Genomic DNA, 26005 nt, shown 5'->3' on the forward strand with positions numbered 1-26005 from the left:
CATGTGCCAGTAAATACCCTTTAAGTTTTCAGCCAGTTTGAATAGAGTTTTCTACCCCTTAGAGCTCGGGGTTCTGACCGACTGGGGGATCCTCCCAGTTGTCTTCATAAACCACCCATATGATACCACTTGCGCAGTTACCTGCCTTCCCCAAGACCAGGCTTTCTCCCCGCGGAGGCAGAGTGTGAGCATATTCCCACCACCACAGCGTTGGCAGGAGTGAGGCCGGGCGGCCAGAGAGCGGAGGGTGGTTTTTCTCCCACTGGAGCAAAATCTCATGAATTCCTTGGGTTGACCTTAATTCTTCGTATTCTAACATTACTCAAATATGTACAAACATAAATTAGGTTTAATTTCCCTATGTTTAATAGCTTTTATACACCTATAAACACCAAAATAAATTTAAAGCTCAAATACAAGCAAAACCATAAAACCTATGAGTTCAATTAAAAGCTTGGACCTAAAGAGACAGAGGATGGGACGTGGTTCCATAGCGTAGCGGTTAGCACGCCTGCTTTACACGCAGAAGGTCCTGGGTTCGCGCCCCAGTGGAGCCACGGTCCATGGTCTACAGCCATGCCACCCTGATCAAGCCCGATGTCTGATCTCGGAAGCTAAACAGAGTTGGGCCTGGTTAGTACTTGGATGGGAGACCACCTAGGAAGACCAGGTGCCGTAGGCATAAACAATAATAATAAATAAATAAAGAGACGAGGATGTTTTTGAGCCAGAATTAAATGGCTTCTCGCCTGTGACTCTCCTCTGGCTGCCCCCGTGCTGAGTCTGGGGAGATCTGAGGGTCTCGGCTTCTCGTGATGACATCACCCTCATCTTCCTCCGTCTCCAGAGCTCTTCTCAGTTCTGCTCCAGGGACGCAGGCGTGCCATGACGTCATTTGGGATCCACCTGGTGAGACACTCTACATATGCAGTCCTGTGTCTGCTCACAGTTGGCCCTGACCCCAACTCAACCCTAGCCACGATTCCAAGGGCGGGCTCTGGGGCATTATTTGATGACATGGCAAGGCTCCATCGTGTGCCGACACGGATTTTTAGAAGAGGATTGTCGGAATAAAGGGACAGACTTTTTAAACTATTGTCGAGACTCAGAGGCATCCTGAGAACGCGACCTTGAAGCCCAGTTGGAGGAACACTGGGACAGCGGTGAAGAGCGTGGGGCTTGTGAGACCAGCCGCTTAAAGCTCTCAGCCTTTGGCCAAGTTACCCACCTTTCCAAGCCTCGATGTTTCCCTCTGTAAATTGGGATTAATAAAGGTATCCGCCTCGTGAAGTTAATAAGCCATATGAATTGAGTTAATGAATGAGAGCTTTATACTGGGTTGACTAGCGTCCCCACAAAGTTCAGGCTCACCCAGAACCTATGAATGCCACCGTGTTTGGAACAAGTTCTGTGCTGATGCGATTAAGACCAGGCCGTACTGAAGTAAGGCGGGCCCTGGTCCAATGCCTAGTGTCCTTATAAGGAGTGGGAGATTTAGGAGAGGGAGGGAGGGAGAGAGAAGTAGAGAGAGAGAGAGAGGGAGAGGACACCTGTGACGGCAGAGGCAATGATTGGAGTGATGATGCTTCTACAGTCCAAGTAATGCCAAGGGGTGCCGGCAACCCCCAGAAGCCAGGAGAGGGCACAGCCCAGATTCTCCGTCAGAGCCTCCGAGAAGGACCCAGCCCTGCCGACCCCTTCATTTTGGACTCCAGCCTCCGGGACTGTGAGACAATAAATATCCGTTGTTCTAAGCTACCCGGTTTGTGACACTTTATGGCAGCAGCCACAGGAAACTAACATACGTGCTCGTCACGGCGCCTGGATGTCTAGTAGACAGTGCGTGGTAGCTTTGGCTCGGCAGATGAGACCGTCAGGTGCTTACAGAAGTGCGAGGTGGTAGACAAGTGTGCACCTCTACTACCGTTTTCCCCATGTGACGTTTGTGTCATCATCATCATCATCATCATCATCATCATCATCGTCCAGTACAGTGTAGCACTTTTCTCTTTACAAAGCTTTTTCCCACAGATTATTTCAGTTAACGCTCACAGGGACCCTGTGAGGTAGATGACTTTAACCATTTTGGCACATTGGCCAAGGAATCTTTTGAGCTAATTGGCTAAAAGCGACATGGTATCCCAGATTAGACCCTGGAAGAGAAAATTACCGTCTGTGACGTGGTTTATATAATGCAGCGATAATTTCTTAATTTTAACAAATGTCACATGTTTATGTAAGATGTTGTCAATTTATGGAATCTGGGTAAAGGGTTTACAGAAACTCTGTGCTATCTTTGCGACTTTTCTTTAAATCTCAAATTACCGAAAATAAAAAATTAATTTTAAAAAAAGCCGATTGGAAATACTCTCCAGCCGATTTGAATATTTTGCTGGAGCGTCACTGAGAAGCCCTGGCAGATAAAAATATCTGACGGTTAGGGAGTTCTGACTGTGTTTACCTTTGCTTCCAAATTTTTTCTTTTAAAAATCTATAATTATTTTTCCACTATGATTAAAGCTCCATATGAAAAACTTAGAAGATACATAAAATAAAAAAGAGAAAAAAAACAAACGTGGTCATGGTCTCGCCCCTGACAGACTCCCATTTTTGGGTACCTCCTTGCCATCTTTTTGGTTGGGCTGTACATATGTGATCACCCCCATCCCCGTGCCCGCCTGAGCAGCTGGTGGCTGCCAGAGAAAAGCTCACGCTCGCACTTGTGGGCGGGAGTTAGAAGAGACTTTAAAATTCACAGCCGTGAATCTCAATGGGCGCCCAACGTGTCCCAACCTCTCATCACGTCTTCTCCCTACTGCAGCCACACACACACGCACACACACACGCACACACGCACACACACACACTGGGGAAACAGAGGCAGTGAAAGGACCACTTTCATCTTCCTGCGCCCGAAGCCGCCAGCCCAGCGGCCCCTGCCCCCGGGCGGTCTGCATCCTGGCGCATCCTGACCCTTTCTGAGCACCTGCTCAGGGACTTGCTTGTCCTTCTCTCTCCTGAACCTTCAGCTTCCTCTCTCTGCTTGCAACAGCACCAACAGGCTGGCAAAGGCCCCCCGGGGTCCCACAGCCCCTCTAGCTGTCACCCCTGTCTGCTCCACTCCCATCTCATCAGAATTCCTTGGGAGAATTGACTACAGTCTCTCTATGTATCTCCTCGGCCTATTCCGGCAGGTCTTCTGCTTTGGCATCAGGGAGATACGTGCCTCTTCCTGGTGTACCCATTAACCTCTGTACTGTGGAAACCAGCTCCTCTCTGTTTCCGCCCTCCTGAACCCCCACTGCATGGCACACGGCTGGGTCCCCCATCCCTCTCCAGGGTTCCCGCACCTCGCACCCACCTGGGCTTCCCTCCGTCGTCATCTCAGCCTCGGGGTCGACTCTCCTTCTTTCCCAGGCCTCAGAATCTGGCCCTGCTTTCCTGTCCCACCTTCTCTCACACTGTCCCCAAGGCCCACTGTACTTGAGCCACACTGCCCTCTGTCTCCACTTCCCACCTCAGGGCCTTCGCACCGGCTCTTGCCCGGAGCGCTCCTCCCGCCGATCGCTTTCGTGGGTGTGTCCATCTTACAGTTCTGACCTCAGCATAAATGTCACGTCCACAGGGAGGCTCTCCCTGACGGCCCCGTGCCTCCCTCTCATCCTGCTTTCTACGCAGCTTTAACGGCGTCTGACGTCCCCTTTGCTGTCTGTTCCCTTGTGAGTCGTCACTGTCCACCCGTTCCCAGCCCAACCCCCCTTATCTGTTTTGTACATTTACGTTAATTAAAAGTTCTCACTAGTATAAATAACTCTTCAGTGACCATCTTTATGTATAAACTTTTTGTGTATTTCCGATTGTATCCTTAGGATAGGACTTCAGAAATAAAAATGTTGACCGAAAGCATCTTTTGTCCTTGAGAAGATGACTCATCTGTAGAGTTAAAACACTTTGTAATTGGTGGATCCTATAACTGTTCATTGTCAAATGACCCAAACGTGTATGCAGGGTTATAATCGGGGAGTCCTTTCTGCTCAACACTGTGGAAGGGGCTTTGGGTACAAATCAGGAAAGAAAGGACTGATCGGTAAGGAGAAGGTTGCTGAGGAAGAGGGCCGCCCAGGACCGTGGCCCGCCTTGAGTGTGGTGTGTGCTGAGGGGTCCGCGGGGGGTCAGCAGTGAGGCTGGCAGAGCTGGGGAGCCTGCTATGTTCTTCTGCAATGGATTTTCTGTAACAGTTTTGTCTTGCGCGTTGTAGTTTATAAGTCATTTTCGCTCCTGTCACCTTGGGTGGTCCTCACACCCACCCAGAGAGATGTTCAAAGGCAGGTACTAGCATCCCCACTTGCAGACGGCAGAAGGTCAGAGTGACTTGCCCAGGATCACACAACTGGACCCCAAATGCGGAAGGGCTGACTACAAGCCTGGAGCCCTGTCCCTTCCCCCAGACCTGCCCCGCCCCCTGCCCACAGCTGATGCTCACTACGCCTCTGCCACCGCATCACACAGAAGTGGCTGGAAGGATCGCCCCTGGGTGTGGAGGGCACGTTCAACGTGGGCTCACCTACGGTTCCGACAACGTAGCCCCCACAAGTGTACATCGAGGGCACCTCAGAGACACAGGCCACTGTTCCCCAGGGAGGCCGAAGCTGTGGTTTGACCAAGGGCCGTGCGCATGAGCACTGCTGTGACGCCGTGGACGGAGACAGCAGGCAGGCGCTCGGGTCAAGTCAGACCCCTGAGGGTGCTTCCAATGGCGGTGTAGGGTTAGTCCATCGTGTAGGCAACTCTGTGCTTCAGCCTAATTGTGTGTGTGTGTGTTAGGGGTGAGAGGCAGGCCAGGGTTTGGTGGAAGGCGCACAAATTCATAAAGTCTTAAAGCTGAAAATGCTTAGGGATCATCTTGACCTCTTCAATGTCTAGGTAAGGAAACCAGGGCCTGAACAAGTGAATTCCCCAAGGCCACACAGCAAGCTGCTAAGGGAGTCCAGACGGTATTTTTCTTCATCGTAGCGTGATGCCTCTCATCAGCAGTGTATTATTAAAGAAGTGGAGCGTTACTATTTTTCAAGTACTGACAGTTACACTGAAAAAAAAAAAAAATCACCTGTCCAAAGCTCTTAGGGAAAGAACTGTAATGAACAGGTAAGTTATGTTTCATAGACAAATGGTCATTTTTTCCCCAAGGGCACTTGAAAGTCATCTGCTGCGTTCTCCGACAGCCTTCTCTCCCTGTGTATCTTCTTAGCACACCCCATCCAGGACTGGACAAAGGTGAGCTTCAGCCCAGTTGTCACCGAGATTGTCACAATCCCCAATGGTGAGGTCCGATGAGTGAGGGTCCGCTGCCCCGTGAACGAGCAGGGTGTCACTGCTCAGGGCATGTAACAGCTCTGCAGGGAACCCCGCGCCGCTTCCTAAGCGATCGGACAGGCGACCTGGGGGAGGACGGGAGAACAGGACAGACTGATGGAACAGGAGTGAGGTTTTAAATAGTTTTCTGTGCTGAAAACGCCCCTGAGAATTTTTACCCCGTCTGCACATTCCATCCGTGGCATGGGGTGAGGAGGGGTGTGGGCCGTGGCAGGGAAGCACCAGTCATTCGTCTGCAGGGGAGCATTCCAGAAGGTGGGGGCAGGTGCGTATGTGGAGATGGCATCACAGCCTCTTTCTCTTCCCTTCCCGACCGGCTTGGATCAGACCCTCAGGATGGAGCTACCTAGCTCGTTGCTTATAATTCCTGCAGAAGTCCTTCGTAAGGTACTTGCAGTGACACCACAAGAATTAATTCCCCTCAGTGATTCGATGTCATGATCAGACGATCTTTTCTGTTCCATGAAAGCAATCTTTTAACAGCAGAGTAGACCCCTATCTCATCAACCTTCTCGTGATAAGAAAGTCTCGAAGAAGACAACCATTTTTAACATGTCCTCTGACAAAAAAGAAGCAGGTCATCTGGGAGTCGCCTGAAAGAAACAAGTTTATTTTAAATGTCCCTTTCCTGCTCCCAAATATTCTCGCTTCTGAGCGCGCGGAGTTATTTTGTGCCAAGATTATTCACATCATAGCAAGATAAAGAGCGGGGCTCACGCTCCAGGCGGCCGGCACGGGGGGAAGGGTTGCGGCAATTTCTTTTTTGTCTTCCTTCCATTCGGTCTAAAATGACGGTCTCGATAATTCCTCTGCGACGTTCGCCATGTTCTAAAGCATGATGGCAACCATAATTCAGATCCACGGCTCGTGTGTGCGTGTGAGTGTGTGTGTGTGTGTGTGTGTGCGCGCGCGCGCTTTTTTTAAAAAGAAATCTAGTAATGAAGTTGTAAAGGCGGCATCGCTTTCATTACCTATTCATTAAAGATATGACATGAAAACAGAGTTTCCATGGAGACGGCTGTGTGGACTCTGAGTACATAATGAGACTTTCACTGTTCGCGTCCAGCACGGATGACCGGCGGGTGTGACTGTCGCGAGCACAGCCTCGTTCGCTCCGCGAGACTCGGGAGGGCGCTGCGGCGGGGCCGGTGGCGGGGCCGGTGGCGGGGCCAGTGGCGGGGCCGGTGGCGGGTCTGGCCGCGGGACCGTGTGGGGGCAGGAGCCGTCCTGTCGCCAGTGCCACGTGCTTTGGGAGGGAGAAGACGTCCATGCTGAGCTGCGCCTTCTCTTCACGCTTAAATGTGGAATCATTTCAAATAAAAAGAGCCGAAACGGTTCCGCTGGACATCCGACGTGAGTCCAGTTAAGAAAAAGAAAATGTTTTCTCTGCTAATGGTCGGGCTGCCACAGGAAACCGCCTGGGTTCAAGTCCTGGTTTTGACTCTCATTGGCTGCAAGACCTGAGCCGCGTGCCTTGGCCTCTGTCTAAGCCGAAGTGTTCTTACCTGTGAAACGGGGGGATACAGGAGACGCACGAGGATGGAGAGGAGAGTCCTTGACGACTAAGGTACACTGCAGGTTTGGGGACATCCCCAGCCGGCCGTCCTGCGGGCCGGGGCGGGGTCAGGACAGTGAGGCACCCAGGGCGACGTCTCAGGTGGTGGTCACTCTCAGGGACGTCCACTGGCTATTCAGCGTTGTGCTCTGGGCACCTCACGTCCAGATCCTCGACTCAGCCCTGCGTCCCGTATGGCCGGCGGGCTTGGATTCCGTGTTTGTTCTGGGCTATGAAACCAGGCTCTCTTGGACCCAGTCAAATAAAGTCCTTTTCCTATATTTCAGAGGGAAAAATAAAGCAGTAAGGACAGCAGTGCTACCTAACACGGCAGAGATGTAACTGGGTGACACCGCAGTTACACATTGCAGACGGAGATACCATTCGGGTCTTATTTGGACAACAGACATTAATCCAGTTCCGCACGACTATAGCACAATTCTCTCAAAACATGCCAGCGAGTCTTCTGGCCCATTAAAATAAGCTTTCCACGGGCCTCGTCTGTATTGCCAACCCCCATTCCTGGCATCCAGATGAGAAAAGGAGATTCGAGCATGAAGACGTGCTTGAGACAGGCGATTCTGTCACAGAAGTTTGATTGCCAGAAGCGGTCCTTGCATAATTAAACAAGTTAGGAGTCAGGGGAGCAGGGAAGGAGCGAAACGAACAGGGATAAACGGCCTCTTCCCCTGCCCAGCGTTTGGCGCAGCGCAGGGCTGCACTCACCACTTTCCTAGGCGCCCAGGTCAACCCAAAGTGCCTAGACCGATCGCCATGCAAAAGGCCAGCTGAACGGGAAAACGGACTCTAACGTCCACACGGAAATGCAAAGGACCTAGAAGATTTATAACCTTAGCTCTCACATTTGCACGGTTCACGACTTTCATGTTATTTCTTGTGTACGGTGTGAGGTAAGGGTCGGCGTTAAATTTTTTTTAAATATGGAGATCCGATTGCTCCAGGACCACTATCCTTTTCCCATTAAATTGCCTTGTCCCCATTAAAACGCATTTGTTGAAAAGGAATCGAACATATGTGTGAGCTGATTTCTGGACTCCGTTCCGTCCCATTGGTCTCTATCTTTACGGCAAAATCACACAGGCGGCTTGATGACTGTAGCTTCTCAATAAGTCTTGGAATCAGGCGGTGCGCATTCTCCAACTTCGTTCTTTTTCAAAATTGTTTTGGAGATTTCCCTCAGAGTCTCTGCAGTGCGTCCTGACCAGCACTGCTTGTCCTGCCTGTGGCCCCCAGCTGTTTGGAGATCCCAGAAGAAAGCTCACGGGGCACTTACTTCCACTCTCTGCCAGCCTAAGAGGCCTCTCTCGTCCGTCTCAGATAGGGAGGGAATTTGATTTTCCACAGAGCTTTCCAGCGCAGATTTTGGATAACCAGCACCCCCGCCGTGCCATGAATGGATTTCACTGCTGTAGTTCAGAACGGCAGCAAGGGAAGAAGTTTCCAGCCTTTTCAAGGTCAGAAAGGGAAGCGAGAGCATAGATTCGGAGCGGGCATTGCTGGATTCAGACAGACGCCGGCATCAGACGCCCAAAAGCAGAGATTTAGCGACACAGTGCTGGTCTCCAGCCTAATGCACCTCTCTTTGATTTTCCCTGTGCAGTGTCCTCCGGAGCTGGTGAGAGTCCTCACACTTCTCGGGTGGGGCCAGGGGCGAGATGTGGTGTCTTAAGAAACCTGTTTTCATTAGACGTTACCTAGCCCCCCCATCTAAGGGCTCAAACCATCCCGAGGCGGGAGTTTACATTCTCAGACCCTGAACCAAACCCCAGGCAAGGCCAAGGCTGAGAGTCAAGCAAACTCCCTGCCCCCAGGGGGCAGCATGGCCTCCTTTTCTGGGTCACTTTCCCCTGCAAAGGCCGCTCTGCCCCTCCCATTACCCCTGGTTCCTCTGGGACCAGCAGTGCAGGATTCGCTCCTTGGGCTTAAACCCACCTGTGTGTGAAGACACTGCCTTAGACAGGTGAGCTTTGAGGAGGCTGAGATGTGACTCTTCTTCTCGTCTTTCATTTCAATGAGATTATTGTTCAGCTCACTGGCTAAGTGGGAGCTGGCTCTATATGGGGTAATGGGGAGTCTGCCGGCTGGGCCCTGGCCATACCACCCTGGGACCCTGGGCAAGTCATTTATCTTCTCAGAGTCTTGGTTTCCCCTCTCTAAAATGAGAAGAAAATTGCTCCGTCACTGATAATGGTGATTCTCCGGCACCATTACAGTTAATTCCAAAGTGTAGGGTGCTAACTTGCTGAGAGATCGGTGTCAGCTCTTCTGAGGATGCTGACCGTGCGACAGGAAGGTGGTTACAGGAAGGAGTGAGCTCCCACCGCTGGAGTCTCCTGCCAGGTTAATGTGAGCTGTTGGCCATGCCAGTGCTTTCCAGGAAAATGGACACCCAGCCACACATGCCTTCGTAATGAAACCCTCAGCACATCCAAAGCCCTTCGGTAACCAGAATTCGTCTGCACTGGGTTTTTCAAACGAACACCCTGGTGTCAACTACTTCACAGAAAAGGATCAAAATAAAAACAAATGTCCACATGGCTCGCTGTGCCCAGTGCCCCCTCAGGTGACCCTTCCCTCTTAGGTCTCCGTGCCCAGTGCTGGTCTTCTGCCTCTGATGCTCCCGTGATGACCAGCAGTCCTATAACTTCTGAGACTGTGCTGTCTGTAAGGGCGCGTGCAGCCCCTCTGTGTCCTGCAGGTGCACCTGATTCTCCAAGGGAACCACGATGCAGATGAGGTTAAGAACCATTTTTGCTGACTTCATGCTTTCTAAGGAGAAAGGATGTGAAACACTCTTTAGCCTGGAGAAGGGGGTTTGAAGGCGCCGGAATCCCCTCTCCCAAGGTTGGAGGGTCATCCCATGAACTCTTTCAGTGTGGAAGGTCACCCATTAAAAGCTGCTCTCTGTCATTGAAGAGGATATGGTCGCATGAGAGAGAACACGTCCCAGAGACAGAGTTTCCCTCCAGAAGCAGACGGCTTTTCTGCCAGCGGTGGTCACACAGGCCGCCTCGTGAAGGAGAGGAGTGTTGGCCCCATAGAAGGTTCGAGGGCCATCTGGTTAACTATTTGTCAAAGCCATTCTATAAGAAGTTCCTCCCTCACAGTGACCCCTCTCTGCGCTAACATTTTAAGACCTAAATTAACCAACAAAACAGTATTTGTTGAAAGCTTATATAAACTACAACTGTTATAGCCAACATTCATTAATGAAAAGCCAAATAGATTCAGCCTTTCTTCAGAATATAGATGACTGGTTTGTCAGTCTCTTTAATTTTTTTTTACTTGTTTTTTTCTCTACAATTTATTTTTCCAGAAGATTGATAACCAGGTGAACTCTGACTTCACGAATAATTTGATTCCCTCTGTTTTCCCAGAGACCCGTAAATTGTAGTTATTTGGTATAATGTTGTAATCATTTTCATAGAAGGTGAGCTTTAAAAATTTATGCTGCACATTTTGTACATGTGATTGCAAAATGCTTAAATGTTTGGGAGGCAGGCATTACTTAGGACCGATGGGGAACTCATTCTAAGCCCAAATTTTCAGCTCTGACCTCTGATTTGCATTCGTATCTAGTAACAAAAGGTGAAATTTTACAGAGTAGAAATAAAGCGTGGTTCGCTCCTAAACTAAAACATATCTAAATCGATCTCCTACCCGCATGTTGCAGCCTAAGCCATCAAAGAGATTAGGGTTGTAGATGGTGCCGCTTTCTGGGGTTTCCACTTGGTACAGTGAAAATAATGCTGCTTTCACTTTTGCCAGACATTCTTTTGGCAACATAACCAGGAAAAAAGCAGTCCTTGGGCCAGCTTCCTGTGAAAGCCTTCTTTCCAGAAAGCGGCCTATGCTGGGACCCCCGAGTCTCAGGAGAATGGCTTTGCACCTCAGCATCTGACAGACACACACACACAAGGCCAACATGGGAGATCTCTCAGCTTAAGGACATCTTGGAATGACATCTTTCTCCATCGAGATTGATGATCTAGTTTTGCAGCCTCAATCGAGACCTCAGCCATTGTCCTACCAAGTGCCACGTTAATACGGCCTTTCATTGTCCACATGCACAGAGCAGAGTGAACAAGAGTCAGAGGCATGCAAATACATACTTAGAAGACCAGAAAAGCAACCGAAACTTCCTCACTCAGATTTCAAAGACAGCACGGCAAAGAAAGTATTTCATGTAGAAAACTTTAACACAATTCAGGTAGTTTTGTAAACAGCACTTCGATTCATGATTCAATATGCTTCTGAAAGGCTGAGTTTAACACTTGCGTTCCTCTAATCATTTAGCAAACTCCTTCAAAAAGGTCAGTCTGCACTGTTACAACTGCAGATTTTAAAAACATTACTACCGTGCTAGGTCGAGAGCTGAGAAACTGATTTTGAAGTTAAATTAAAATGTTAGATATGTAAGAATTCTGCGATAAGCCTTAACTGTGATTTGGGTTACCTATAGGATAGTAAGCATTGTGTCTATAACAAACCGTTTCTCTTGTATAAAAGTTAGCAGTTAGTGTGGTCTCAGGATTTGTACCATGAGATGACTTTTTTAATGCAAATCGTAGCTTACATACCACTGCTGAGTTGCTGAGACTAGGAGATGAGTCGCATAATTGTTATTAGTAATTCGTGGCAATTGTTTACCTTAAGAGCAGTCAGAGATTTAAAAACAAACAAACAAACAAACCTGTCATTAGGGGGATTTTTTTTTCCTTTAAAAAAAAATTCATTAAAACTCTTGAAATCATCGTGGTTAAAACAGGAGTTTGCGATTTTCCAAGTACTTTATGCCTCGTGGAGGAGAATTTGTTATAATAACAAAGTACGGGTTATTTGTGTGGCTGTATTTGTGTGAAACTGCAGCCTCTTCGGAATCGCTAGACGTATAACCAACTGAATGTGCACTGGCCCCACAGAGATGAAGATACCGATGTGAGGGACACACAGCCTGAAGACTAGAGGTTATTGGGAAATAATGAAATCTCTTCTTTCCGTCCCAGTATCCGAATGCCTTGATTACCACGAGAGTACTTAATTATCTAGTGTGTACATCTTCAGTGATGGACAGAGTTCTAAAGAGGGACCAGTGTAAATTTCCGATTTTATTTTTTTTTCTTGTTCTTCTCCCCCACCCCCCACCAAGAGGCTGAAATGAAGTGCCGTCCTCCATCTTGTAATATATTCTTAGATCAGGACTGTCAAGAAATGATAATACTGAAGGTTAAGAAATAGTTTAGGAAGAGAATACTCTCTGCTGATCACTTGGGGAAAAAAATGAAACAAACAAAAAATAGCTTGGTAAATGTAAGCCACCTGGATAATTGGATTTAAAAGATTCTTCCTTCCAAATTAACCAGATACCTTCTTGTTGACTAAAACAATTCCCACTTTCCTACCATTTGCCCGGACCCATCTTGGTGTAATGCATCCTCTATTCTGAGTTGACCCATCTCAGCCTAATTGCACTGGGCTTAAAAACAGCAGCAGCCAGATCTAACTATTGGCTCTTTACAAGAGTTTCGCTTTATGCATAAAGGCTACAAAGGGACCACAAGGTTAAAAGTAAAAGAATAGAAAAAGATATACCAAAATCTTAACTATATATTATACATTATAGGAAAACTGCTATGGCTCTATTAATATCAGACATAGAATTAAAGACAAGGAGTACTACAAGAGATAAAAGAGACTTTTCGTGATAAAACGGTCCACTAACTAGGAAGACATGACAATCCTCAACGCATTTGCAACCATCGCAGAGCATAAGAACTCATTTAAAAAATGAAGTACTGTAGGGAGAAGAAAAAAAAGTATAGTTAATGATTTTAACTATCCACTCTCAGTACTCGATGCCCTAGCAGACAAAAAGTCAGACAAATAGAGAACAGCATTATTAACAAACTTAACTTAATGAATACGTATGACAAATTTTAACAACGTCAAAATACAAGTGGACAAGGGACAGTCATCAAAACGAATCATGCTACATTTGAAGTTACACATAGGATGTTCTCTTACCATTATAGAATTATATTAGAAATCAATATAAATGATATCTTTAAGATTTTTAAGTAGTTTTAAATTAAAACAATTTGATTCATGAGACAAAAATAATCACAGGAGAAATTAGAAAATATTTCAAACTAAGTGATAACGGAAATGTAACATATTAAAATTCAAGGTTGAAGTTAAAGCAGTGGTCAGAGGAAAATGTGTAACTTTAAATGCTTGTTTTAGAAGAGAATAATATTCTAATCTTAATGATCTACATTTCCCTTTCAAGAGTACAGAAAATGAAAGAGAAATTAAACACAAAGCAAATAGAAATTATGAATAAAATGGTTTTTCTACAAATAGTAGAAAAAAAAAATAATGAAGCCAAAAGCTAGTTCTTTGAAAATATCAATAAAATGGTAAAATGATAAAAATTCTAGATGTATTGATCAATTAAAAAGAGAGGAAACATCCTATCAGTATCAGGAATGGAAGAGAGAAGATAATTACAGATCCTACAGATATCAAAAAGATAAGGAAATATGAACACTTTAAACCAATAATTTTGAAAATTTAGATAAAATAGACAAACCTTTGAAAGACAAAAATTATGAAAACTATAACAAGAAAAAATAGAAAATCTACACAGCTCTATATTTACTTTTAAAATTAAATTTGTAATCAAAAGTCAGTCTACAAACACAACTGTAGGTTTAGGTGACTTAACTGGTGTCTTTGAGCCTTTCAAGAAAGTAATAGTCCCAATTTTACACAAAGAAAACAGAGAAAGAAGTAATAGTTCCCCACTCATTGTATGAGGCTGGAATTGCACTGGTATCAAAACCAGGCAAAAACATTTATAAGAAAAGAAAATATAGGATACCTCACAAATCTAGATGCAAAATTCTTGACAAAATACTAATAAATCAAATCCAGCAGTATTCAAATAATGAGCCAATAGTTAATAAACTAACCAAGGGTTCGTTTCAAGAATGCAAGGTTGATATACTATTCAGAAATCAATGTAGTCACCATATCAGATCAAATAAAGAAAAAAATTATATAATCACTTCAGTACATTTAGAAAAATATTAGATTAAAGGACTAATAAAAGAGTTCAGCAAGGTTGCTAGATGAGACACCGGCAATAACCAACTAGAAAATATTATTTAAAAAATAAGATACAATTTGCAACAGCAAAAAACAAAACAAAACTAAACCATAATGTATCTAAGGAATTAACAAAGAATACACAGGGGTTTTATGGAGAAAACGTTAAAGCTCCAATAAAGTATATAGTTCGTGAATTGCATAAATGGAGTGACTGTCACGCTCTTGCACAGGATGATTTAATATTATAACGATGTTACCCACTCCCAAATTACTGTATAAATTCAGAGTAATCCCAGTCAGACTTCCCTCTGGCATTTTTTAGGAGCTCAATACACTTACTCTGATGTGCAAGAGGGGCGAAAATCCATGATTACCTAAATTAACCATAAAAAAGGAGGTTTAATATTCATTTGAACCTACTACAAAGAAATAGGGTTAGGAAAACGTGCTCACTATATATGAAAGAAAAAAAAATCAGTTTCCTACCTCTTTGAATGTGGATTCCGAAGTGAACTCCAGATGAATTAAAACCTAATTGTGAAATATGAAATTATAAAGTTCATAAAAGAAGATGTAGGGGCCAGTGTATTTACAATCTAGGAGAAGAGAATGACTTTCTAAATGAAGCTTCCATAGCACAAATCATAAAGCATAAAATGGATGAATCTAATTACATCAAAAGTAAAGGCTTTCTGGTCCATGAAAGACACTATAGACAAAGATTAAAGAAAGATGAGAGGAGAAGTTATTGGCAGTTTCAGAACCAACAGGGGATACGTGGAATATTCAAGAAAGTCTTGCAAATAGAAAGAAGACAGCCTCAATAGAAAAATGGGGGGACGATATGAAAAGGCAATTTATAGAAGAGGAATCCCCAAAAACTACCAAGCAAATTAAAAGTCATTCAAATAAGTATTAATCAGAGAGTGACAATTAGAGATATTACTTTACATCTATGACACTGGAACAAATTGGAAAGTGAGATGACTCTAAGTGTTGGAAGAGACGTGAAGATACGAAATTTTCGTGCACTGCTGATGAGAATGTAAAAAGTTACTCAGCTAATCTTGAACAATCTTGGCTGTTCTTAGCCAAGTATGATAAGCCCTATGATCCAGAATCTCACCATGGATATACCTTCCCAAGAAATTCTCAAAGGGATCCGAAATGAACATGTACGTACAAGTATGTTTTCAAAAGGGACAAGTACAAGGACAGGGTCATTGGTAGTGGTGGAGACTTGGAGGCAATCCGGAACCCCAGCACTGGGAGGGCGGATGGTTTACGTGGTGTGTGCAGGTTGCCATGGGTGTGTCCTGCAGCCAGAAGCGGTGTGGCTTAATGTTAGTGCTCAGTGAGGAAAGTAAGAAATAGGGGAAGTGAGCATTGGGAATAAAAGAAAACAAAGATTTAAAAAAGGCAAGAGAGAGAAACAAAGGGAAAGCAGCATGCATGACGATAGTCCATACACACACACACACACACACACACACACATTTAGACACAACAGAGCCTACAGTCATAAGAGAATAGTCATCAGAGAATAATCAACTATGGTACATCCACTAAGTAGATTACTAAGCTCGTGTAGGAACTTCGTAAATGCTTATGATGTAGTACTAAATTTAAAAAACCAAGATATAAATTGTATCACAATATGAATATGAGTATCTGTAAATTTTTATTATTTTTATTAAATTTATTGGGGTGACATTGGTTAATTATATAGGTTACAATTCTATAATACATCATCTGTATATTCCATTGTGCATTCATCGCCCAAAGTCAAATCTTCCGTCACCATGTATTTGACCCCCTTTACCCTTTTCTACCCCTCCTTTCCCTCTGGTACCCTCTAAACTGTTGTCTGTGTCTATGAGTTTTTGTCTGTTTGTTTATCTTGTTTCTTGCTTTCAGTTTTATATCCCACTTATGAATGAAATCATATGGTTCTCAACTTTTTCTGTCTGATTTATTTCGCTGAGCACGATAACCTCAAGACCCATCCCTGTTGACGCAAATGGCAGTATGCCATCTTATGGCGGAGTAATATTCCATTGTATATAGGTGTCACATCTTCTTTAGTCAATCATCAAAGGACGCTTTGATTGTTTCCATGTCTTGGCCACTGTGAATAATGCTTCAGTGAACATTGGGGTACATATATCTTTACTGATAAATATTTTCAAATTTGGGGGGCAGATACACAGAAGAAGGATTGCTGGGTCATGAATGTGACCACGTTCTTTTTTAAAAAGAGAGTGTATACACACATATACACACCAGAGAAAAAATATCAGAAGGGAAAAATTAAAATGCTACAAATCGTAGTATTAAGATGATGAAATATATTTATTTTCATGCTCTGTTTCATAATTTCTTTGTAATCTATACTCTTTGCAATCTTTCAAACAGTATACTGATCATTTACAGATAATAACGTATTCTTACCTGAACTTAAAGTGAATCTAGGTAATTCCCAGATCTTCCGACGGACCACAAATTTGGTTGTGTCATCAACTTGAACCCCACCTTCTACATTCTCTCATGACTTACTTCTGTCTCAGTGAGCACGATAGCGAAGGATGTCTGGGGTGAGGGTCCTTTGGAGCACTTCGTGATTTGGAACTGTGCTTACAGGAGCCTTAAGTTTCGACCTTGAAATAATTCTGTCAAAAAGTTGAATCTGCCCACAATTACTAGTGGTCACTCATAAAGGACATTTACTGTGTGCTCATGGCTAGGCCAGTGTGGGCAGGGAGCACAGAAGAGTTGTTTTTTTCCTTTCTCCTTTCTCTTAAAAAATTTTATGATGATTTTTTTCCTGTTTTTATACGGGCGATGGTAGCATAAAGAAGTCTTTGGAGAAATCGTGCTGTAGCGTCTTTGGTTTCACTCTTCCCTGTTGACAATCATAAAAGCAAGAGCCATTTCAGTGGGAAAAGATTCATCTGGGGTTAAAGAGAAAGGGTTGGGGGATGACTTCAGAATAGGCAAATGTTTCGATTTTGTCCAGGAGTGTTTTGTTGCTTCCTGGTCTAAATTCCAATGGCTGTTTGTAGAGATGCATTATGAATGAAGACAAAGCCGTGGAATTAATTTGCCAAGGGATCCTTTCACAGAAGCTATACATAGCTCCAGATGTCAACTTTAGCCCAGCAAGGAATCCCCAGAGAGAATAGATAAATCTCAAGTATTGTTCACAGATTCGCAGTAATCAGAAACCACCCATATAATACAGGACTGTTCAATTTTTTTTCTTTATCCTTTTAATTTTTTTTTCTCCGTCTCTTTCTACTCTGCTCTCTCACTTGTCCCTATCTCTTAAGACACATAGTGAAAGGATGTCTCTGGGTCTAATCAGATATCTGTGGTTTTCCTTTCTCTCTGTAACTGTCAGGAAAAAGAAAGTGGATAGCAGTTATCTGCAAAGTATCCTGTATTTCACCTTTATTATCTGTGTGCTACACTATCCTAGATCTAACCCCTTGACAGTAATAAAGAGGAAATCTTTTTAAGAAATTGATCTACCATTGCTGCCTATTCTTCATGAGAGGATGTGAGCTTTTCATTTATTACAGAATAATCGTCCTTATGCCAAAGTGTGTGATGCAATATGTTAAAAGCATGTTCTGAGCCATTCATCAGGATTAATGGCACCCCAGCACATGGAGGAGCTTGGGGTGTCCTGCATAGATAGTGGCCAAGCAAGTGCTTAGGTCAGTTTAGGTCCTGGTCATACGAAGAACCATAATAGCATGTTGCATTTAACAGAGCAATTGGGGAGAAGACCAAAGAAATTGCTGTCATTTAATTCACCTTTATATAGTGTTTCTAATGAAACCGTTTTTAATGAAAGATGTGGAGAGACAGGGATGATGGGAAAGAGTTTGATCTTTGAAGTTAGATGGCCATTGGTTTGAATTTTAGTATCATTCTCTACTAAAGTGTGACTTTGAGGAAACGGTTGAGTCTCCCCACCCGGTCTCAGTTTGCTTATCTCTAAAGTGCAGGGAGGAAGAGGAAGCAGGAGATAATAGTGCCTACCCTGCACGGTTGTTCTGAAGCCTTGAACAGAGGCTCCAGCACGAAGTAGGCATTCAGTAAACAGCAGAATTCTTTTTTAAATTACATTATATAGCTTATGTAAATAATGTTAATAATAGTGGCTCTCAAAGTGTGTTTGGGGAACTCCTGGAGGTCCCTGAGAATATTCTTCCATAAAGAGGTCATTTGATTTTTTTCACTGGCATTTTTTTTTTACTAACATATAGTATAGTTTTCCAGAGGCTGCATGATATGTGATGATACAATTGATCGAATGTGGAAGCAGATAAAAGAATCGAGCTTTCTTACATTATCCCAAACAGGAAAGAGATTTGCAACAGTGTAACACTATGCCATTCTATTCACTATCAAATTTTTAGAAAATAGTTATTTTTCATAATACTATGTTTTTATATTACCATGTAGGTTACCAATTAAAATTAATATACAGATAGCTTTTAATATATAATCAATAACCAGTTTCAAAATGTGATTTAAGGAAATATAATGGAAAATTCACAATAGTACCAAAAATATAACACACCTAAGAATAAAGTTAGTGAAGCGTGCACATGAATAAAATTATAAAACTCCATAAACAGCAAAGGAAACCATCAACAAAACAAAAAGACAGCCGACTGAAAGGGAGAAGATATTTGCTTATGATACAGAAGTTAATATCCAAAATATATAAAGAACTCATACAATTCAACAAGAAAAAAAAAACAATCTAATTAAAAAATGGACAGAAGACCTGAACAGATATTTCTCCAAAGAGGAAATACAGATGGCCGAAAGGCATATGAAAAGATGCTCAAAGTCACTAATCATCAGAGAAATGCAAATTAAAACCACAATGAGATATCACCTCACACCTGTCAGAATGGCTGTCATCGATAAAAAAGAACAACAAATGTTGGTGTGGATGTGGAGAAAAGGGAACCCTCATACATTGTCGGTGGGATTGCAAATCGGTACAGCAACTATGGAAAACAGCCTGGAGGCGCCTCAAATAATTAAAAATGGATCTACCTTTGGACCCAGCAATTGTACTTCTGGGTATTTATCCAAAGAAAACCAAAACAATAATTCATAAACATCTTTGCACCCCTATGTTCATGGCAGCATAATTTACAATAGCCAAGACATGGAAGCAACCTAAATGCCCATCAACAGACTATTGGATAAAGAAGTTATGGTTCATATATACAATATGGAATATCACTCAGCCATTAAAAAAATGAAATCATACCATTCGCAACAACATGGATGGACCTAAGTTATTATGAGTAAAAGAAGTCAGACAGAGAAAGATAGATACCATATGATCTCACTTTCATGTGGAATCTAAGGAACAAAAATAACAAACTAATCAAAAACAGACTCACAAATACAGAGGACAATCTAGTGACGGCCAGAGGGGAGGGGGACTAGGAGGCTTGAAGAATGGGGTGAAGGGTTAAAAAGTACAAATTAGTCGTTGATAGATGGTCACAGGGATGGGGAGCGTGGCATAGGGGATGCAGTTAGCTCTAATGTAATGGCTAGGTGGAGAGCCAGAGGAGAAAGAGAGCAATTAGGGGGATCATTTTATACAATATATAAAAGTCTAACCACTGTACTGTATATTTGAAACTAATAATAAAAATTTTTTAAATGGGGTTAAAACAAGAAAAATAATTATAAAACTCCACTGAGGGACATAAAAATGATTTTTAAGATAGAGAAACAAATTTTATTCTTAGGTAGAAATACTCAGTATTTCTTTCTAAATCGAACTAGAATTCGACAGTCTCAATCAAAATGCCAAGAGGACTTTTTTTTAGAACTTGACAAAGTAATTCTAGAGGTCATGTAGAAGAACGAACTTGTGTGAATAACAAGAAAAAATATGAAAGAGAAGAATAATGGAGCACTTGACCTGGCAAATATTAGTACCTATAATGCTGGTTTCTAAAACGGTATGTACTGGCACAGCAATAATCAGACAAGTGAAACAGAATACGGTGTACTCAAGCAAATCTGAGGTTACAAAAGAAAATAGAATTTAAGGAGGACACCCAAAATCAGCGAGTAGAAGATGGATTACTTAGTAAATGGATATGGGAAAACTTGATAGCTATTTGTATCCCAACCTCAGTCCCTACACCAAAATAAATTACAGGTGAACCAGAGAGCTCAACGCAAAATTGTAACTATAACTATAAAATTGTTAGGATAAAACAGTGGGGAATATTTTTATGCTCTTGAAATAGAGCTTTTATCAAAATAAACACCAAGGCCAGAAAAATTTAGAGATAAGATTGAATATTTTATTATATAAAAAACATTTCAATTTCTTTATGTCAAAAGACAGCATCAAGACTAAAGACAAACTGAGAAAAATATTTGTGTGATATATGAGTTATTGTTAATTTACAAATACAGCTAATCAAAGAATATCAAACAGAAAAACAAGCAAAGGATTTAAATAGGTTATTCGCAAAAGTACAAATGGCTTTTAAACACACAACAATTCAGCACACTAACACTTAAGGAAATAAAAATTAACCCTACTATAAAATGTTATTTTCTTTATCCAGTTGGCAAAGATTTAAGAGGGTAGAAATACGTGGTATAGACAAGAGTGTAGGTTAACAGGTGCTTTCGTATTGAGTTGATCGGACTGTAAAATGCTGGAACTGTGCTGCATGGGAATTTGCTGATAATTCTCAAACTGCAATAATAGCAATAACCAACACTCTTGTCTTTTATTGACTTTAACGGGCATTACTGCTACTGTTTTATTATTAAGCAGGATAACGGCTATTGTTTTATGTGATAAAATACACACGCATACCATACACACACATAAAATTCTATCTAGGTAATATTCATTGATTTCTATTTTATCACGGGATTTTTAAAAGTAAGGAGAAGATATTGAAACTTAGTAAATAAATTTTTCGTATCTGTTGATAACACACGGCGGAATATATTAATAGATTTCTTAATATTACGCCATCTTTACTTCTCTACTAAAAACTCCTCTTGGTCACAATTCCTTTAATATCCCACATAGACTATTTTAATAGAGGGTTCCGATTTTAACCTCAGTCTTGAGTGAGATCGGCTGATGTTTTGTTCGTCGGTAAGCTGGTCGGTTTGTGGCATGCCCTCTTTTACCATTTCTGGCTTTCTAACAAGATTTTTCGAGGCTTTCCTTATTTCTCTGTGCTCTGAAGGAGCTAAGGAAGCACAGGAATTATCTGTTCCGTGAAGGTTTAAAGAAACTGCCCGTGACTCCCTCTGGGTGTGGAAACTTCACCGGGCAGAGTCTCCTGAACAACTTCCTCAGCCGTTTCGTCGGTCAGCGTTTAAATTTTCTGGTTACCTTTCCATTGATTATAGTCTCGGGCATTTGCCTTGGAAATCACTTATTTCATTCTTACATTTAAGTTGACTAGCATAAAATGAAGCACAGTATTATCTTAGAATCTTTCAGATTTGATCAATATCTGTGCTTAATATCCCTGTGTGAATCCCAGTTTTGTATATTTGGGCTCGTTAGGAGATTAGCACACTGCATGGATTCTTCCCCTTTCAAAGAATTATCTCATATTTATGAGGGATACCACTTTCTAATTTATTAAGACTTAATTCCGTGTCTCAGTTTTTTAATTCTATTTTCTTAAGATTTATGAATTCTTAATAACAGACTATTTTTTAGAGCAGTTTCATATTCACAGCAAAATTGGGCAGAAAGTACAAATTCCTTTTGTTACTTGGATACTCGAGTTATGTGTTTTTTTCTTTTTTATTTAATAAAGCGCTTAATAGGAACTGCCCTTAGAGTCCAACTTCCGCTGTATCTCAATGGTTTTACAGCCGTGTTTTTATTTTAGTTATCTTCTAGATATTCTATCTATGGTTACAAGTTTTATTTCCTTTTTAATTAAAAAAAAAAAAAGTGTTAGCAAGAAGGGTTTTTGTTTGGTTTGGAGGTCCGGGGCTTTGTTTCCTGTGTACTTTTGTTACTAGCTCCTAAGATATTTGGCAGCGGTTGTGGTACTTTTTCTCCTGTAGGGAACACTTCACATTCCTGTCATGGTTTAGTTGTGGAAATGTGGAAATGTGCCACTGGTTCTTGAACGCGTATATACTGTGCAAAGTTAACATATCTATAGACCCACTTTGTTAATTATGTGATTCAGGTTTTCACATGTTCACTTTCGTTTCCTATTTGGTCCCTGAAGGCATTTTGAAGTCTTCCGTGACGATTTTGTTTCCACGGGTTTTCTTCTGCACTTCTTGAGTTTTTTTCTTCATATATTTCAATGATAGATTTCATTTAGTTGATAAAGATTATGACGATTTTTACCTTAGTTATGTACTATACGCTTTATAACAGCAAAAATTCTTTCCATCGCAAGTGGTAGAAAGCCCAACTGAAACCTGTTTAAACAGTAAGTGGAAGGTACTGGTTCTTGTAAGGCTTGCTTCAGGTAAGGCTTGCTCCAGCAGCTCCAGATGATGCCGCCAAGACCCTGGTTCCTCTCCCCCTTTCTAAGCTGTCTTTTGGGGTATCTATATTATTTGGGTGCCCATCCCAAAGCGGAAAGTGGGTCATTACCACCTTTAAGGCACATGGCTAATAACAGGAAAATGACAAATTCCTCAGGAGAAAATCAGAACGACGTTGAGGGAACAGGATCTGGAAGAGCAACCAACAATGTTTATTCTTTACCTTCACAACTCATTCCATGCCTCGTCCTTTGATTTTTCCTTCGTTTGGTTTTCATGCTGTCACCTGCTTCTTTTTTTCATTCTGTTTGCCATATCTTAGCCTATCCTAGATAGTATTTTTCCATATATTTATCTATTTATGTCCCTTGTGGATGATGCACCTAGATTCTCTTTACATCTCTGCCCTGGGAGAAAAGCTAAGCTTTCCTCGTGGTAACTTCAGCGGTCACTGTTGACCTTTTAACCCTCGCCATGTGTAGGATGCTTACGTTTGCGATGCCCCTCATTCTCCACCTCCATGGTCAGACAAGCCCTGATCACTGCCACAGCTGTCCCTGTCCCATCCGTGTGCCCATGCACCTCGGTCCCCTTACTGCTGTTGAGGCCATTACACTCACTGCAGTTGCCCCTCTTTTTCCAACCCCTTTTACTATCTCAAGTCTCCCTTTCTCTATCTTGTTTCCTCAAAGCTAAATTCCACCTCTCCCCGCTGTGCTCACACTCTTGGCTTTCTGCCCCAAAGGCCTCGAGTCCTCCAGCAGGGCTCAGAAGGAGAGGGAACTGAGCCATTTACATAAGTCCCTCTGGCTCCTGAGAGGGTCATCAGTGTTACAGAAGACAGAAAATGTTTGATGGGAATATTTTTTCCTTTTCTTTCGATAATCTGTTGTTTTTGTAATCAAATGTTGATCAGATACAAAAGATTAGGAATTACATTTAGATGTAAATGATGACAATTCAGTCATCATGTACCCACCACCCAGTTTAAGAACAATTTTTTTCACTTACCTTTGAAGTCAGTGCCCTGCATGTCCCTCCCGCATCTCATGGCTCCTGCCACTCCCTGCCAGGTTACCGTGATCCCAACTTCTGTGTTTATTATTCTTATTTTTCTTTATGATTTTATCACATGCTTACGTCCCTAAACAATAGATATTTTGTTTAGTTTTTAAACTTTTTGTGCACGAGTTCTTCCCTTCTCCCTCTATTAGTTTAGAAACCGTGCGTCTCATTTTCATTATTTAAATGGTTACCCTAGAGATTTTAACATGCACACTTAATTTACTAAAATGTATAACTAATGACTATCTTCACTCTCCTCTCAAACAAAACAAGACCTTAGAACACTTTAATTCTTATCGCCACCTCCAGACATTAGTGCTATTTTATATGAGTTCTGACATATTTTCTTTCCGCTCAGGAACTGCTAATATTTTATTCGGTGCGTGTCTGTTCAGCTGCACACAGTTCTTGCATCTCAATCCTTCCATCTGGGTCGCATTCCTTCTGCCCAAAGTCCATGTTTTAGAATTTCCTTTACTTAGAATTCCACTGATAGCAAAGTCTCTCAGTTTTTTTGAAAGACATTTTACTGGGTACATGACACTAGGTCGACAGTTACTTTCTCATAGGATGCGGTGACGTCATTCTATCTCGTTTGGGCTTCTGTTGTTCCTATCGGGAAGTCAGCAGTCAGTCTAATTGTCATTCTTTTGAAGGTGATATAATGCCCTCTGGAGTTTTCTAAACACGATCTCTGTTCTTGGTGTTCTTCTGTTTCCCTGTGACAAGTCTATGTGTAGGATTGATTTTATTTATGCACCTTGCTTGGGATGCACTGGGCTTTCTCAGTCTGTAGACGGGCATCTTTCATGAGTTGTGGGAAATGACTGGCCGTTACACCTTCGAATATCGCCTCTGCACCATTTTCTCTCACTGCCGCTTCGGAAGCTCTGATTACCCACATGTTGGACCTGCTCGGTCCATCCCCCACATCTCTTCATCGCTGTCTTCTTTCCGTATCTTAATCTCTGTGTGCTTCACTGTGGGAAGTGTTTAGACCTACTTTTAGTTTGCTCACTCCCATCAGCTGTGTCTAATTGCTTTCCGTCGACTTTTTAAATATTAATCATTCTGCTTTTCATTTTTAAAGTTTCATTGATCTATTTTTCAAATCTGTTCAATCATTACTTATACGCTCTTCTTCTTTAATCATATTTTCATTCGCTTACTTTATTTCTTTAAACATTCACTAGCCTTATTTTGTATATTCCCTGTGTGTTCGTTTCAACGATGGAAGTATGTGAGGATCTGATTGTCCTCTCTGCTGGCCTTCACTCTTGACTCATTCTTTTCTTGCGGCTTTTATTGTGTGTGTATATTTCTAGGAAGTTTATATGCGTGAGACCCAGATTGAAGGTAGATTTGCCCAAAAAGGAGAGGTGATTTCCTTCTGCCAAGTACTTGGGAGGACAACTGGCCTGGAACTACTTTAAAATAGCCTGAGATTAAGTAGCCTCAGTCTGAATGAATTCGTGGTGCCAACCTGTATGTTAGCAGCTCGTGCTCGTGAATTCTCGTGGAGGCACACCACTCCCAGCACTGTGCTGGAAAACACACTTCTGCTTGCCTCTGGGGGACTGGAAGGAAAGTGGTCTAGTTTCTAGGTCACTCTTACACTGGCAATGTAACTCTGTGGAGCAGGGTTTCTCAGCGTCATCACTACTGACACCTTGGACCAGATAATCCTTCGTTGTGGGAAGTGGTCCTGTGCATTGTAGGATGGGTAGCAGCATCCCTGGCCTTTACCCAGTAGATGTCAGTAACACGTCTTCAGCCATCACAATCAAAAATGTCTCCACACATTGCCCCATATGCCCTGGCAGGTAGAATCACCCCAAGTTAAGAAAGAGCTATTGCATATAGGGCCATGCCACCCTGAACAAGCCCGATTCTGTCTGATCTCGGAAGCTAAGCAGGGTCAGGTCTGGTTAGTACTTGGATGGGAGACCACCTAAGAAGACCAGGTGCTGTAGGCATAAAAAATAAAAATAAGGGATTGTAAGCTGACAAGGTCCCTGCAATCTGTGAGGTCAACCAAGGGTTGCCTCGCTTAAAAAAAAAAAAGAGAGAAAGAAAGAGCCACTGCTTTAGCGGAGCAGCAGAGAGTCTCCTGTTAGACCCCATCCTTGCAAACATCTTGAGCTTCGTCTCCCCTTCCTATGGAGCCTTGAGAATCAAAGTTTAAGGTTATCCTGTTAATCGAATGCTCTCAAGAAGAAAATCAACCTATCTCAGTGACCCAATTTTGGTCTGTATTTTTGCTTTCTTTTAGAGTTGGCTTCTGAATATTTCTTACTAACTTATCAGTTCACCGACACTTTTAAAATG

At 42.6% G+C, this 26005-nt stretch overlaps 2 pseudogenes; both read left to right on the top strand.

Moving 5' to 3' along the window:
* The first annotated feature begins 566 nt into the window (after nucleotides 1-566).
* On the top strand, nucleotides 567-682 carry LOC120581787 (uncharacterized; annotated as a pseudogene).
* Nucleotides 683-25534: 24852 nt separating this feature from the next.
* LOC120581779 (uncharacterized) lies at nucleotides 25535-25653 on the top strand (annotated as a pseudogene).
* Nucleotides 25654-26005: the final 352 nt, after the last annotated feature.

Source organism: Pteropus medius, unplaced genomic scaffold (assembly GCF_902729225.1).
Source record: "Pteropus medius unplaced genomic scaffold, Ma_sr-lr_union100, whole genome shotgun sequence".
Classification (NCBI taxonomy): Eukaryota; Metazoa; Chordata; class Mammalia; order Chiroptera; family Pteropodidae; genus Pteropus; species Pteropus medius.